Here is a 16,778-nt window from a genome sequence, read left to right as displayed (position 1 = left end):
AAATAATGCCCTGAGAACCGAGAGGAGATCAGGACAAACCTGCTCACCGATCCACTGAAGGTGCATCGCTGGTCAGCCTTACACAATATCTCCTACTGAGTTTTTTTCTGCAAACGTTTAGACCAACCACCGTGGAGCTTGAATGGGATACATTGGATGACATTGACCTTAAAGTCAGCCTAAAAACATCAAGGAACTATCAGGAGCTTGCTAGCAAGTGCCAATCTATGGATTAATTGAGACCTGTGTTCTAGGTTACACAAGTGTAAACACATTTATATTTATTTGTCAATAACATGGGCAGCTGTAGGAGGCTGGCCTGGTTTGTAGTGGGTACCTAAGGTACTTACACCTTATACCAGGTCCAGTTATCCCTTATTAGTGAAATGTAGGCAGTGTTCTAGTAGCTTAGGTTGTCTAGAGGTAGCTGTAGCAGAGCAGCTGAGGCTGAACTAGGAGGCATGCAAAGCTCCTGCAATACCACTATAGTTATACAGTACTTATACACAATAAAAGACAATACTCAGTGTTAACAAAAATATAGGTACTTCATTTTAGTGACACACATGTCAAAAATATCTTAGAGGCAATACTCCTTCAAAATCAGGTAAGTAAACAGTCATAGAATAGTGAAAACAGTAATAAATGCAATAGCTCGCAAAGAGCCTAGGTGCAACACAAACCATATACTAAAATAGTGGAATGTGAATGTTGAATTCCTCCCTAGGCAAGTGTAGTGTATAGAGGGGCCCTGGGAGTGTAGGAGAACTCCAAAGGTAGGTAAAGCACCCCACCCCAGATCCCAGGAAAGCAGGAGTAAAGTACAGCATGTTTCATCAGGACACACTACAAGTTGTGATAAAGGATTATGCAAGAACTAAGCAAGACTACAAGCAACAAACGGTGGATTCCTGGACCTGAAGACCTGTGGAGAGAGGAGACCAAGTCCAGAAGTTGAAGAAGAGTCCAGGAAGGACAGGAGCCCCTGCCAACCTAGAAGAAGGTGCAAAAGTGGATTCTCCGGTCAGAAGAAAAGTACAGAAGTGCACCAAAGAAGATGGCTGCGGGTTGCTGCTTGGTGAAGAAGATGTCCCATGTCGAGTTGTTGGATGCAGGCTGTTTGTATCGCTGGATTCGCCAACAAGCCCTGGTTCAAGCTAGTATGAGGTTTGTGTCAAAGAGGTGCTGCCTGGACCCAGGAGGGACCTGGGGGTCTCAACTCAGACTGAGGAGACAGAGGGGGCTCTCAGCACTTCAGAGAGCCCTCAGAAGACAAGGCAGCAGCCACGGAAGTCCCCAAACACGGGGACAAAGAAGATGCAAATTGCAGTCATTGCAACACTACACTGGAGGGTCTCACGCCGCCGGAGAACAACTCGGAGAGCTGTGCATCGCAGGATGGAGTGCTGGGGACCTGGGCTACGCCGTGCACGAAGAACTTTTGGAATAGGTGCAAAGAAGCCCAAGGAGCTGCAGAAGATGCAGATGTCGCAGCACGGGGAGGCAAGCTCTTACCTCCACTAAATTTGGATCGCTGGACTTTTGGATAGTCTGGGTCACTTTGTACCATAAGCTGTGTTCCAGGGAGTACGCTTGCTGTCAGGAGAGGAGTCCTGGAGTACCAGTTGTCATCGCAGAAGGGTGCCTGCACTGGAGATTCCTTTGGTTCTTCTGGTGCAGGGTGAAGACAGGCAGCCCTCACAACATGCACACCTTGGAAACTGCTGCAAATGCTGGCTGGAGCTGAAGTTGCAGGTCACAGGAGTCGTTCTGGATACTTTGTTGCAGTTACAGCAGTTCCTGGAGCAGTCTGTGGTTGATCCGACGGTCAGAAGCAGAGGATGAAGAGGAGTCCTGGAGGAATCTTGCAAACCGAATCTGAGGAACCACCCATAGGAGAGACGCTAAATAGCCCTGAGAGGGGAATTGGTTATCTACCCAGGTATGCACCTATCAGGAGGGGCCTCTGATGTCACCTGCTGGCACTGGCCACTCAGAGGTCTTCAGAGGGTCCCCACACCTTGGAATCCAAGATGGCTAATGCCAGGGACACTCTAGAGGAGCTCTGGGTGGTGATGGACAGGGGAGTGGTCACTCCCCTTTCCTTTGTCCAGTTCATGCCAGAGCAGGGACTAGGGATCACTGAACCGGTGTAGATTGGATTATGCAAGGAGGGCACTGTTTGTGCCTTTCAAAGCATTTCCAGAGACTCTGGGAGGCTACCCCTCCCATGCCTGGAACACCTATTTCCAATGAGAGAGGATGTAACACCCCTCTCCTAAGGGAAGTGCATTGTTCTGACTTCCTGTGATTGGGTTGCTCAATCCCCAGGAGGACAGAAACCTGTCTGTGAGGTAGCAGCAGCTGGGACTGCTGTGGAAACCTCAGAGAGCTGGTTTGGCAGAACTGGGGGTCCATGGTGGAACCCCCAGGGTGCATGGGATTGGCTCCCAAATACCAGATTTGGAATAGGGTATCAATTCCATGATCTTAGACACCTCACATGGTCATATTCTGAGTTACCATTGTGAAGCTACCTATAAGTATTGACATATATGTAGTGCACACTTATAATGGTGTTTCTGCACTCGCATAGTCCGGGGAATTGGCCCTGGACTTCATGGGGCCACCTTTGCTAGTGCAAGGGTGCCCTCACACACAATAACTTTGCACCTAGCCTTCAGTAAATGAAGGTTAGACATATAGGTGACTGATAAGTAACTTAGTGCAGTGAAAAAAGGCAGTGATATAGTGTGTGCACTATTTCACTCAGGCTGCAGTGGCAGTCCTGAACAAAGGTTTGTATGTGCTCCTTATGGGTGGCAAAAGAAATGCTGCAGTCCATAAGGATCTCCTGGAACCCCAATGCCCTGGGTACCTAGGTACCATATACTAGGGACTTATAAGGGGGTCCAGTGTGCCAATCAGAATTGGAATATGGAGTCACTAAACTATAGTGATAAATGTGGTAGATAGAGAGAGCAGAAGCAAAGGAGTTCTGGTTAGCAGATCTTCAGTGACACAGTCAAGCATACTGACAACACACAGAGGCCACAAACTATAAGCACTGGGGTCCTGGCTAGCAGGATCCCAGTGAGACAGTCAAAACACACTGACAAATAGGTTTTAAACTATGAGCACTGGGGTCCTGGCTAGCAGGATCCCAGTGAGACAGTAAAAACACACTGACAAACACTCACAAACAAGCCCAAAATGGGGGTAACCATGCTAGAAAGAAGCTACTTTCTCACAACAGCAGGCTCTGCCCAGTCACACAAGGGATAACTTGTTCAATCAGAGTCCACACAAAAGGATGTCAGGAATAGGATTTTATCCTTGCCTATCCCTAAACCCTAAAAACACCCTTGCTACTGTACACCCTTACCCACCGCTAAACCATAAAAACACCCTTCCCACCAAATATCCTTACCCACCCATAAGCCCTAAAACACCCTTATCATCCAAAACCCTTACCCATCCCTAAACCCTAAAAACACCTTTATTAACCATTACCCTTATACCCTTCCCAACAGCTATATATATTCACCGAAAAAGCAAAGGGTAATGTAATGCTCTAGTAAGGTGGGAATTTCAGTGAAAATTAATGTTTTAAACATACAAAACCACTGAAGTTCATCAGTTATAGTTAGCTCTGATAATTATAACCAGTTGAACGTATTTAGACTAAATTACAAAAAAACGCTTTGTGGAATAAGATCAAGCTTTTTGCCAGATTTGGTGTAATTCTGTGCAGTGTTTTGGGCTGTAGTCATGTCTAAAATCCCTAGGGGAAATTAGTTGGGGAAAATGTTTTGAGGACCCTCCTCTTTGTTTCAGCCTGTGATATATATATTCACTGAAAAAAACAAAGGTTATTGGGAGGCTATAGTTAGGTTCTGAATTTACTCATACAAAACCACAGACATTCAGCAGTTATAGTTAGAGTTCTTTCAAGTAACTATAACTTCCCCCTAGGGTAACTATAACTCACACCCTTGAAATGCACAGTTTTCATATCAATAATTTTATTATAAATGTTGCAGTGATAAAATCAAAGATGCATACAAAATGTCACGAATGACATAATATGTGGAGTAATTAGCTGTGCATGGCAAAAGTGCAAGTTATAGTTACCTTAGGGAGCGAGTTATAGTTACTTGAAAGAACTCTAACTATAACTGCAGAATGTCTATGTTTCCATGGTTCTGTATGAGTGGAGGAGAAAATGTGAAACATTTAGATATTCAATTGGAGCCTCTGTTGAGGAGAGAAATAGCGAAGAGCTGGGAGATAATAACACTGGAAAAGTACATTGAAGTTGGAAGAGTCTCTAGAGGACTATGGATTTTCACATTACCTAATCATCCCAATACTAAATCAGAACTGTTGGAAAAATGTGGGGCCAATAGCATTGAATGTTCCAAAAATATGATTTATATCATTATCAAACATGCCAAGAAGGATTTAAAAGAGATTCACAAAAATGTGAGGGAGATAGAAACTAATATTCTATCCATAAGGCAAGAAGATGAAAGTAAAAAATTAAGAAAAGAAATGGAGGCAAATTTGGTTAAACATGAAAAACAAGTGGAAGAAGGAAAACAAAGAAAGTTTAAAAGAGATGAGACTGATTACAGTACAGATTGGATTCTCACATTTGAGAAGACATTTGATATACAGAAGCAACTGTTAAAAATGGTCCAATCGTGGTGAAGGAATCCCTAAATTTATCTATGAGTGAATCTGAGGCAGATGTAATTGAAGGTGAAGGGACAGAAGCACCAATCAGGAAAACCACTTTTTTAGACAAAATCAAATTGCCTTATACGGATCAAAGGACACCGAGAGGAAAAGGCAGACAGCAAAAACGAGGATGTGGAAGAAGATGCACACACGACCGAAGAAACATCGAAAAACAAGAATGGGGTCAGGCAAGAACAAGAGGCTATTTACTGCGTAACAGACAAAAGAAAAAAGCGAGTCAGTAGAGAAAAGACAAAATGAAAATGTAATGATCAATCTTTCAAGACATCAGTTAACTGACATGAAGTGAGTCTTTTGAACAAGGGCTTAACATTTTGCCCTGAAAATCATTGTGATTATGTTGAAACTAGGACTGACTTGTATAAATCTACACTAAAAACTGAAATTGGCCAAATTCTTCTTGAAGCAAGAGTGTAAAGAACAAATACAGCGAGATGAAGAGACTTCGGAAACAAAACTGATTGTAGAACAAAAATCAGACATTAAAGTGGCATATGATTTGATGCACAATCTAGAAGGAGATGAGTTGCCCGAAACACAAATACTTGAGGAACTTGAGATAGCACAGAAGGACATGGATTCACAGATTTTAAACCAAGATCCAAATTCTGTCCGATTTTGACTCCTGGTAATAGAATAGATACATTTCATGACTTAGTAGCGACAGAATTAGAGAAATTGGAGAATATTAAACATACAAACGGAAAGGAAAATCTTACTCTCTAAGAAGACAGGCCCACAAGGAACTAATGGCCAACCCAAAATTGGAGATTAAACCAGCAGACAAGGGAGGGAACATAGTGATCATGGAAAAAAGAGAGTACTTGGAAAAAGGATATTGTCAATTAAATGTGAATACCAATTATCTAAAATTGTCAACAAATCCCATTAATGATCTAACTGTGGAACTCAATAAAAACTTGGAGAAGTGGCACACTGAGGGATTGTTGAATAATGATGAAATATCATACCTGAAAAATGATAGCCCAACAATTCGAATTATATATTTTCTGCCAAAAATACATAAAACTCTGAAAAGACCTCCCGGGAGACCTATAATATTGATCTGTGGCTCCTTATATGAGAATGTATTAACATATGTAGACTACTGTTTAGCTCCCATTGTATCCATTCTCAGTTAATATGTGAAGGACACTGGTGCCTTTCTAAGAATACTAGCCGAAACGGGATAGCAGGAGGGATACCGGTTGGTAACGATAGATGTAGTCTAATTATGTACATTTATAACTCATGTTATGGGTGTGAAAGCTGTTAAATACTTTCTGCAACAAAGGAATATCAAGGAACTGAGACACTCACAAATTTTAATACAGATGAATGAGTTATGTCTAAAAAAACAATGTGCTCCTCTTCAACCATCAAATGTATTCACAGATATGCAGCTCAGCAATGGGAAATTCCTTTTCACCAAGCTATGCCAACGTCACCATGGGTTGGTGAGAGATTCACATAGCTTGGGGAGAGGGGAATGAAGAAAGTAGTGATCTGGACATGTGTTATAGATGATTTGGTTCTCATGGGGAATGGAACAGAAGTAGAGCTCCAACAATATTTAGAAAAATGGAATAAAAATGAGATGAGATTACAATTTACACATACTATAAGTACCACTCAAATTCAATTCTTGAATGTGTGGGTATGTATAGAGGAGAACAAGATCCAAACCACATTACATCGGAAATCAACATCAACAAAAAGCATCCTACACGGATCCAGTTTTCATTTCTAGTCACTAAAAATAAGCATTCCAAATGGGGATTTTATTAGGATGAAATGAAACTGTTCGACAGAACGGGAAATGGAGGCCAAATTTGCTGAAACCAAACAAAGATTTATCCAAAGCAGGTATGAATACAGAGACATTGAATGAGGTGAGAAAAATGCAGGATCCTTGACTGGAACTCAAACACTCAGTAACAAACTAAATCACAGAGATATAAGGAAGAATGAACAAACTAGCATATGGTGAAGACATAAAATAAAGAGAACCATCTCATTCTAAATATTCTAAACAAATACTGGAATGTATTAAAAAAAGATCCGGACATTTGCAACTCATTGGGTGAGAGACCAAGTGTTACTTATTGAAAAGTATCATTGTTGAGAGACTTATTGGTGAGAAGTCATTTCCAATTGAAAAACCTCTAGATTGGGTGAGCAATGAAGGGAAAGATTTTATCTTCTTTGAAAAATGTAAAGCGTGCCACATAGGTGTCCTCATGAGGGAGTTTCAGCACTTCAAAGGCAAAAAAAAAGTATCAATTAAAGGATTACATGTGACATTAGATATGTGTATATGTTATTGAATGTCAGTGTGGGCTAAGATATGTAGTTAGCACCATATGTCCATTGAGGAAACAACTTTTGGAACATGTAAGAGTGGTACAGAACAAGGATACAAACTATTGACACACCTTTTGACACACCTGGGTAAAGACTGGTCAAACATGCAATATTTTGCAATAGCGAGCATTGATAAAAACAAGTGAGGGGGAGACAGGGAGTTGAAACTCAGACGCTTGGAGTCACGATTTATTATAAAGTTAAGGACCAAGATAATGGACTGGACAGGGGTGAGGAACTATACAGTCATTTATAAGTGTGTAATCCGATATATCTCTATATGATACTGTGATATATAAGAAGCATGAAGTGATATAATCAAAGAACCCAGTGACAGTATGGGAAAGAAAAAGGAAATATGGCGTGAATAGCAAAGGTGTAGAAATGTTGTGATGATGGAAAAATGATACAGAGGTCTTTTCTGACAAATGGTAAAATGAAGTGATATCATATGTATAGTAGAATGGTAAACTATTTGACACTGTCATTGAATGGGCACTGAGTTCAAAAATAGGAACATTTTAGGCAGGGTTGTATCCAAGCTATAAATAAGGGATTTTGTATATATATGCGGTGAGACACACTTACACCCAGATAAATTACTGTGTTAGTTGAAGAAATATACAGGGAACAACCCAAAAATGTATAATAGGCGATATAATGAGGCACAATAATCTTATGATAACTGGTTTATTATTGAAGTATTATATGTGTAAGTATATGATTGGTAATTATATGACAGTGAAAAAATGGACATACCCAATATGTATGTGGATTGCAAATTAATTTTGACAAAATTGTTTTTTTTAAAATAATGAGTACTACCAATCCCAGAATGCGTCATTATGATCACAAGTTGGTTTATGTGATGAAATAAGACTGAAATGTAATTTGTAAAGTCCCATACGTGTGTTTAGAGTGATGAAAGGCTTTTGACATTTTACAACTCATCGTGAATGATACTGTGCTTCTCCTATGCTTAAATAAAAACTTTGCTTTATAAATGGCAAAACATCTTGTCCCTTTCTAGCTTGGCATGGATGGCACTGTACTAATCCTATGCTTAAAAACTTTGCTAGAAAAACATTTGAGGTGAGCAAGTTTAGATTGTCACTGATGTTGTAGGGTGCTTTCCACTTAACATTAGGAACTACTCAGAACTCGCTCTTCATTTTTGCATAATTTATGTTATTCTAGGCCTGTAACTGTATTGTTTTTACTTGTACTGGGTGCTCCCTTGCATTTGGACAAAACTAGACCTCTCTAAAGAGCTATAATGATGGCAGAACACGTATAAGGTGTTGCTATTGCTCATTCCAGGTTGGCTTGAATGATATTTTACCAAACCATAGCTGTAATACTGTCCCTGGAGTGGTGAAAGGCTTTTGTCATTTTACAGGTTGGAGTGGATAACACTGTGCTAACCCAATGCTTAAATACGTTTTGCTGTATAAATGGCAAAAGACTAGCTCGTCATAGGTGGCACCATGCTAATCCTATGCTTACAAACTTTAGTGGAAAAGAAAGAAACATTTGAGATTAGCAAATTTAGAGTGTCTTTGGTGTTGTAGGGTGCACTACAGAGGAGCTGCTCTCCACGTAAACTCGGTAAGTACCCAGAGTTCTCTTCTTCTTTTTTGTATAATTTTTGCAGCATTCTAAGCCTGAAAGTGTATTGTTTTGTGTATATATATATATATATATATATATATATATATATATATATATATATATATAATATGTATGTCTTTAGACACACCTGCAGCCTGAACCACTGGGTGGAATTGCATCACATTTGGCTTGCGTTCCTGTCATAAACAGTTTTTTCTTCAAATATTTGACTGCTAATGTTTCATTTATATTTTTAATTAATGACATCATAGTAGTGTTCATGAGTGCTGTAATATATGGGGTAATTAGCAGTGAATGGCGAGGGCGTGAGTTATAGTTACATTAGAGAATTACAGTTACAGTTACTAGAAGTAACAATAACTGCTAATTTTTATAGTTTTGTACAAGTATATGCAGAACCTAACTATAATGTCCCTGTAACCTCTTTTCAGTGAATTTCTATTTTTTTTAACGTAAAGTAATTTTAATTACTGTATGTTAATCCAACCACAGCCATGCACAGCCTTTGCCCGTGCACGGCCAACCCCTGACAACCACCCAACCCCAGCCCACCGGACCCAACCCCATGTTGCACATGGCTTTTGACTGTGCACAGCAAGGTTTGGCTGCAGGGCCTGGCTTGTGGCCAGGCCTGCAGCCTATCCCCATAACCACCCAAACTTGCACCCTGCACAGCCAAATTATCTGTCTCTCTGGGTGTGGGAGGGTGTCTCTGGGTGTGAGAGTGGATGTGTGAGGTTCTGATTGGGTCTGTGAGTGGGTGCATGAGGGTCTGAGTGGGGCTAGTGGGTGCATGAGGGTCTGAGTGGGTCTGTGAGATGGGTGCATCAGTGTCTGAGTGGGTCTATGAGTGGGTGCATGAGGGTCTGAGTGGGTCAATAATTGTGCAGCGTGATTTTTTTTTTTTTAAGGACATAATTTCACCCTTACAGACCACTATATCACAGCTCTGGGGTTAAGGTACCCCAATCCTGACCCCTTAGGCCACTTTTCATAATATTTTTCAGCCCTGGGGTCTGTGTCTCATTACCTAAAATGGCAGCGGCAACTTTCTGGTCAAGTTGCGGCCAGCCAATCACAGCATTCCCGTTGGCAAGCACATTCACGGATACGCTGTGATTGCTGTAAAGTCATGGCAAAGGATTCATGGCCCTAGATATACAAATGTTTTTTCCCTTTAATTTCTCAAGAACTACTGCACGAATTTACACCAAGTATGTAAAAGTGTAATCTGTGTACCGAAACCTACCTTTCTGCAACATTTGGTGTTATTACATCAATTGGTTAGTGCTGTAGTTGAGTGCAAATCTCCAATGGGAATTAACATGGGAAATGCATGTTTTTTTTATGCCCTTTTTTCTCTGCCACGCTTGATGGATGGCCCCAAAACTTTCTGTGTGCAACAAGAATCAGAGGCACTTTTTTGGAAATTTTTCTGAAGATTCATCAAACGCTAAAGATATAGGCAAGCCAAAAAATGCTTTTTTTTATGAAAACATGGTCCTAACTATAACTACCCACTGACGACCATCAGTAGGTAAGGTCCATTCATATTTAAAACAAAAGAGGGCATTATGTGAGTTATAATTGCATCTTTATTTGCAGTTTCAAACAGCAAGGCAATATCTCGACATAGATAAAATCCCATACTGCAGTATGTCAGAGTTGGAAATTAAAAGATATTCAGTCTCAGATAATATACTTCACTTTGTTATTACCAAGTGTCCTTTTCACTCGGCCCTAGTGTTTTTCAACTTTAATTTCCTTATTTTCTCTGGCATTAACATTTGAAACAATTGCAATACATGCATCATCAATGATAATTGTACTTCTTTTTTGTTTGATCCCAGTGAAAAAACTTCAAAGCTCACACTCTTTTTCCACTCATTCAATAGTTATGTGTTAATATATACTTAAGCTCCAGGGCCCGTTTCTACTGACTGTTCCTTCAGTATACATAACGTGAAATGATTAGTGATGACGCATGTATGGCAATGGCAGTTGTTTAAATTTTTTAATATATATATATGTGTGTGTATATATCTATCTATATATATATATATATATATATATATATATATAGATATATACATATATATCTATATATATATATATATTTTACCTGTGGAGTTGTGATGTAAAGGTACTCCTGCTGTAGTCTCTAGTGTTTGACTCTTGTACTGACTTGGATGCAATGACTCTTGAAGAACTTATCTGCAATGCAATGGCATACATTCCTCTCTTCCCATCCTAGGAGAGTCTTGAAATGCTTCCAGATCCCTTGAGTGCAAATGAATTATTTTATTAACTGTCCCTGGGCAGCACACAGGACTTTATAAAATACAATATTTATATAAGTGCCTACACAAATGAATACATAATTAGATTTTTGATTTTCAGCGTGCCTATGCTGTACATTTTGGGTGCATACCTTGTTGAGACACTCACTCTGTAAAAATGTGTTTTCAAGCTCAAGAGTTGATGCAGTTGATGAAGTAACCATAAAATTAAAGTAACACCTACTTGTGCGTACCTCTTATCACACCAAGCAAGTGAAACGAGCAAACCCTACCCTCCTTTTGAATGTTTGCTCCATTATTTCATCCTCCCTCTATCATCAATCTTTCCAACCATACTTTCAATGTTCTATCTATTCTTCCATTTATCTGTCATCCTTTCTGCCATCCATCTATTCTCTTTGATTTATGACACCATTCTGTCATGTAGCCATCCATCAATAGCTCCATGTATTTATCCATCTTTTCACCCAGCCATCCTTTCACTCTTCCCCATCAGTCTATTCTTCATCCTTCCAATCTTTCATCCATGTATCCATGCATCTTTTGCCTACTGATCCTTACACCGTTCCAGTCTACCTTTCACTTTTTCTTTTTATTAGCGCTCATATTTCCTTCCTTTCTTTTACACGTGCGTTCTTCGCTTGTTATTTACTTAATCTCTCTATCTACCTATTTTGTCTCTCTTTCTTACCTTTTCCCCTCAGGCTCACTTTTACTATTAGTCATTCGCGCTGCTCCATCTAGTTTCATTGTTTCATAATTTCTCTGTGAAAGGTTTTTTCCTTTGATGTGCTGTCAGCCCATCTCTCACTCCCCTCTGTCATGGGACTCTCTCGGTGTATCATATGTGACTACTTTGTCTGCAGACGTACAGGCAGAAGAGGCCCATAAACAGCTGATGAATGATTTATTGGGAGCCAGTTCGCCACCTCATTTGGCCCAGTGGTAGGCCCCGCTTAACCTGCTTAAGTGAGGGGGGTCACTACGCCATTGAAGACGCCCGTTCTGCCCCTTTCGCTGTTAATAGTTGTATAGGTTTATTTTAAAGAAACATAATGCTTGATTGATGCTTAATGTACATCGGTTTGATACTAACATATATCCTCCCTCCTTTGTCTTTTAGCATAGTAAACCTATCATTTGATATTTAACGTAGATACTTGCATTATACAGTACATCTCCATACCTAGATGAATGACATCTCCATCGCTTCTCATTTGCCAATAATATAAATGCACACATCACAGCTTACTACAATGGACAAGGAGCAACATATATTTGGAATGAAAATGACTGAGGTTAATATTTTTTCCAAAAAGCGATATATTCACACACACACGTTGCAATTGTAATTTGGTATTTATAGCGATTGTTCAGTATGGAGAGGTACATCTTGACTCATGAGAGGTGTGGCCTCAGTGGGTCATGATGACTGCCCTCGTCAACAAACAAGTATCACATATTATTGATAGCGGATCAGCACCGATGCTTTATGTCATCCAGTTTTTCATACGTAAAAATTAGAAACAGGGCACGCAACCAGAGCCATAACAGCATACAACATAGAAACTGATGTCCGTCTGGCCTGTACTGTGGATATAACATTCAGTTCCACCTTTGCACTGTAGCAACAGTTGCAGTAAATGTGTGTCTGTGCTTGTATTAGTTCAACTGATGAAGGCAATTCTGCGATTAAATTAAATGACAGGCTTCAAACACCGCAGCTCTGAGAACTGAGTGGCAAAGGGTTATTTTTTTGTCAAAACACTTGCTTCATTTTAACCAAAAGAAGGAGGGCTCTGCCTTCTTCCGCTCTTCAAATGAAGGTCAAGCTGTTTGGCACATCATTAATGCTAAGTACCCTCCTTTAATTATTAAGGAAGACACTTTTGGCTCGTGGAGGAAGGCAGTCATTTGGAGCCAGGAATAGAAATGCTCCACAGACCCAGGAAGAATGCATCCCCAGTGACTGGCTTCCCATAAAAGCCACTGAAGCGATGGCATTGTTATGTGCTGAGCAGGTGCTCATTGTTGCCTTCCTGGCTCCCTGCCATCAAGCTCAGAGATACTGGAGCCAGCAAGTTGCACTGGTTCAACGTTCTTTCCGCCCGCCCAGGTGTGGGGACCCATATTTTTGTCACACAGATCAACACACGCGCTTCATAAACAAGTTGTAAAATAAACATGATTCATAGGCCACCGTTCCCATGGGCGCCTTCTGGAAGGCAAACCATTGATTTGTAGTTGTTTTGTAGCGGGACTTTGTCTTAAATTAGCCTCTTTAAAAATACACTGTTCCACACGGTGTCACGGATAGGTGGCGTCGAATGCCAAAACTAAAAATAAAAATACAAATAAAAAACAACCAGACTGGTGAGAGGCACATTTCTGGAAATCAACAGAAGGATTTCAGCGGCTTGAAATTCCATTTTTAATCATCACCCGATTGCTGGTGTGTAATTGATATGTAAATAACATTTCCACTGTGTGTAGAATAGTGAGTTGCTTGTCAAAGGTTGGAAATGACAGTGATTACAAATTAAGAACGGGTTAAATGGGACTGCCTCAGGTTTTTTAATACCATATGTCAGAGCATATGAAGGTGCATTTTGCCCGACTTTAAAATCATTGCAGTGTATGTATGTATTGAGAATTTACACAAAAATTGATGCACTTGGTTCAGACTACATTCACATGTATCCTTTATAAATAAATAAATATGGCATCTGAACTGCAATTGCTTTTTCTAAAGTGGGGGAAAGGAACACATTGATGAGAAGCCACACAAGTGGATGACAGTCAAAACACGTTTAGATAGGTCTGTACATTAAAAAAAGGTTTTAATTAGGAGGCGTCCTGGGGACAATCTGATTTATAGCTGTTATGGGAGATTGTGCTGCTTCAGTTTCTCATGCCCTACAAATGCTAGGAGCTATATTTTCTTGGAAACACTGCCAAATACAGGAATGGCAGAAATTCACATTCTTCGTTGTGTGACAGGACGTTTAAAAAGCCTGCGCATGTAGACAAACAATCTACCAAGATCATTCAACTCTGATAAAATACCAGTGAATACATATTTATCTTGATAAAACGTTTCTAAATACTCTGAAAATTGTATAATTCTGTAACAGACATGTACGTTGATGTTCCGGAGGTTGTATAACAGAGGTTGACTGGAGCAATTTTGTGTCCTTGGTGGTAAGTTTGGCAGTTCTTAATGGCAATACCTTTTATGGTCGTATTATGAAAGCAAATTTCCGGTGGGAATGTGAGACAAAAATTATTGTGCGCATTATTTGTGCGGTATTTTGTTGAGTAGAATGATGTTCTGATGTATGGGTTTTGCTGCTTTATTACTTTAATTTGTTGAGTTGCGCTGTGGTTTTTGTGTTGTGTCAAGTTTTTACTGTTTTTTTGTAGTGCCTTGTTATGCTGTGTTGGTATTTTGCTTTGGGTTACGTTATTGCGCTGTTGTAAGAAAGTGAAACATTATTTATGGGATGAACCTGCAATCATTACATTAACCGGAGCTCGACACACTCGTAGTTACAGCACAGCACACACAGGCATAGTTAACAGCAATGTGTAATGTATTTATGTAATACCAAAACAGCAACAAAATCAAAACAACAGGCAATAAAAATCACAAACCTAGGGGTAGCTTTCCCACCCCCACTGGGCTGGTTTCCAAGACTATAGGGAGAAAGGCTGCTCCCTTGCAGGTGCCAGCTGCCATTTACCTGTGACATGACAGCTCCCCTTTAAGATAAGTAAGTTTGTGCACCCACCCCAACCGATCTTCTTGCCAGGAGAAGAAAAACTCCTTACCACAAAGGCAGGGAAAAGTTAACTTTCTAAAAGATACATATTCAATCTATTTAATTAAAATCTGACTTTACCATTAGACTGGAGTTTTAGTAAATATAAAACTAAGTATTTGGATGGAGTCCGTAGCTGGTGCGGGTTGACAATTAATCTGCACTTTGACTTTTTCCATGCCATGTGCTAGCTACAGCCTGACCAGTGACAATGTTGTTTTGGGCCTAGTCACTTCAGAAAATAAAACATTTCTGTCGCATTTCTTCTACTAATAGATATTCTCTCTCCCTCGTGAGCAGCAAGGTGTGCATAGAGGTGACGTATTTAATTTTTAAAATCAGGTTATCCTATCCGTCTAAAGGGCGACTTCAACAGGTCTGTGCGTCATGGTTCAAGCTTCTGCTGTCAGGCTGCACAGTGATCGCCTAAAGCTATGTTTGCACTGCCACTGTAGTGAATGGCACAATAGGTTCTGCAGTCAATCAATCAATCAATCAATAATTTATAAAGCGCGCTATGTACCCGTTAGGGTTTCGAGGCGCTGGGGGGGGGTGCTGCTATCGTTCGAAGAGCCATGTCTTGAGGAGTCTCCTGAAGGTGAGGAGGTCGTGGGTCTGGCGCAGTGAGGTCGGGAGTGAGTTCCAGGTTTTGGCGGCGAGGTAGGAGAAGGATCTGCTGCCAGAGGTCTTGCGCTGGATTCGGGGGACGATGGCGAGGGCAAGGTTGGCAGAGCGTAGTTGACGTGAGGGAACGTAGAAGTTGAGTTTGGTGTTCAGGTAGGCGGGTCCGGTGTCGTGTAGAGCCTTGTGTGCGTGGGTGAGGAGTTTAAAGGTGATCCTCTTGTCCACGGGGAGCCAGTGGAGGTCCTTCAGGTGAGGGGAGATGTGACATCAGCGGGGTATGTCGAGGATCAGGCGGGCGGATGCGTTCTGGATGCGTTGGAGTCGTTTGATGTCTTTTGTTGGGATGCCTGTGTAGAGTGCGTTGCCGTAGTCGAGTCTGCTACTGACGAGGGCTTGGGTCACTGTCTTTCTGGTTCCTGTTGGAATCCACTTGAAGATTCTGCGGAGCATTCAGAGGGTGTTAAAACAGGAGGATGAGACTGCGTTGACCTGTTTGGACATGGTGAGGGCGGAATCGAGGATGAAGCTGAGATTTTGTGCGTGGCTGGCTGGGGTGGGTGGGGGGCCAAGGGCGGTGGGCCACCACGAGTCGTTCCAGGCCGAGGGGGTGCGCCCGAGGATGAGGACTTCCATCTTGTCGGAGTTGAGTTTCAGGCGGCTGTTGTTCATCCACTCGGCGATGGATTTAAGTCCCTCGTAGAGGTTGGCTTTGGCGGTGAGAGGATCTTTGGTCAGGGAGAGGACGAGTTGGGTGTCGTCGGCATAGGTGAGGATGCTGAGGTTGTGCTGGCGGGCCAGTTGTGCGAGGGGGGCATGTAGACGTTGAACAGCGTTGGGCTTAGTGAGGAGCCTTGGGGTACGCCGTAGATGAGGTTGGTGGCATTGGAGCGGAAAGGTGAGAGTCATGTAACATTTAACTTTTTATCCAGTGGAGTACTTCTGCACAGTATACTATACCATTATAGGAAAGTTAATCACACCAATCAGATCCCAGCCAATCTTGACAAGTTTAAAGGCAGGTCACAGGCAGTTACTCTTGTTTGGCAGGGGTAAAGTGTGCAGAGTTCTAAATCCAACAAAAGAGAAAGTGCAACACCTGGAGGACATCACAGAGCTGTGTTCTCTAATTACTTTAGAGATGTCACAAATGCAACATTTCCAGCCATAAGTGGCAAGTTCCCATGGCAAACGATTTACCAAACCCTAAGGTGTGCAATTGCCACTGTGCCTACTCTTCTGCTATATGTAAATCTATTTTGTGTAGATATACTAA

The sequence above is a fragment of the Pleurodeles waltl genome, chromosome 10 (assembly GCF_031143425.1).
Source record: "Pleurodeles waltl isolate 20211129_DDA chromosome 10, aPleWal1.hap1.20221129, whole genome shotgun sequence".
NCBI classification, from domain to species: Eukaryota; Metazoa; Chordata; class Amphibia; order Caudata; family Salamandridae; genus Pleurodeles; species Pleurodeles waltl.
Note: the sequence above shows the minus strand (reverse complement) of the source record.